Here is a 909-nt window from a genome sequence, read left to right as displayed (position 1 = left end):
ATGATTAAATATCTGGGCCTAGAGGGTGGTGAGCAGTGGTGCAAAGTCTAGTTGCAGGCCAGGGTCTACTGGTGTTCCACAGGGGTTAGTACTGGGTCCAGTCCTTTTCAACATCTTCATTAATGATCTGGATGGTGATGCAGAGCGTATCCTCAGCAAGTTTGATGACACCAAACTGGGAGGAGTACACCAGAGGGTCATGCTGCCATCCTCTCGCTGATACACCAGAGGGACCTCTGGAGGCTGGAGTCACGGGCCAACACAAACCTCATTAAGTACAAGAAGTGTGAAGTCCTGCATCTGGGGAGGAACAACCCCGGGCACCAGGACATGCTGGTTGCCACCCAGTTGGAAAGCAGCTTGGCAGAAAAGGACCTGAGGACCCTGGTGGACACCACATTGACCATGAGCCAGCAATGTGCCCTTGCCACTAGTGAACGGTATCCTGGGCTGCAGGAGGAGGAGTGTTGCCAGCAGGTCAAGCAAGGGGATCCTTCCCCTCTGCTCAGCACTAGTGAGACCACATCTGAAGTACTGTGTCCAGTGCTGGGCTGGGGAGACAAGACAGGCATAGATGTACTGGAGAGAGCCCAGAGAAGGCCCATGAAGACCATTAAGGGACTGAAGCATTTCTCTCATGAGGAAAGGCTGAGAGAGATGGGACCGTTTAGCCTGGAGAAGGCTCAGAGGACAACTGGCTGCAACCTCTTTTCAGAAATGCACCAAGGGGAAAAGGGAACAAGAGACTGAGAAATGCATCTCTTGTCCAAACTAAGGGTCAGCTGCTGGAACGCTTTTAGTCACTGTTCCAACACCTTGGTTTACGCCTCCTCGCTCTGACTCCTCCCACGCAGAAATGCAACCAGGGATGAGGCTCCACGGAGAGCTCAGGCTCCGCAGGCTATCAGA

Source organism: Nipponia nippon, unplaced genomic scaffold (assembly GCF_047370975.1).
Source record: "Nipponia nippon isolate SJK-2023a ecotype South Korea unplaced genomic scaffold, ASM4737097v1 scaffold_9, whole genome shotgun sequence".
Taxonomy (NCBI): domain Eukaryota; kingdom Metazoa; phylum Chordata; class Aves; order Pelecaniformes; family Threskiornithidae; genus Nipponia; species Nipponia nippon.
Note: the sequence above shows the minus strand (reverse complement) of the source record.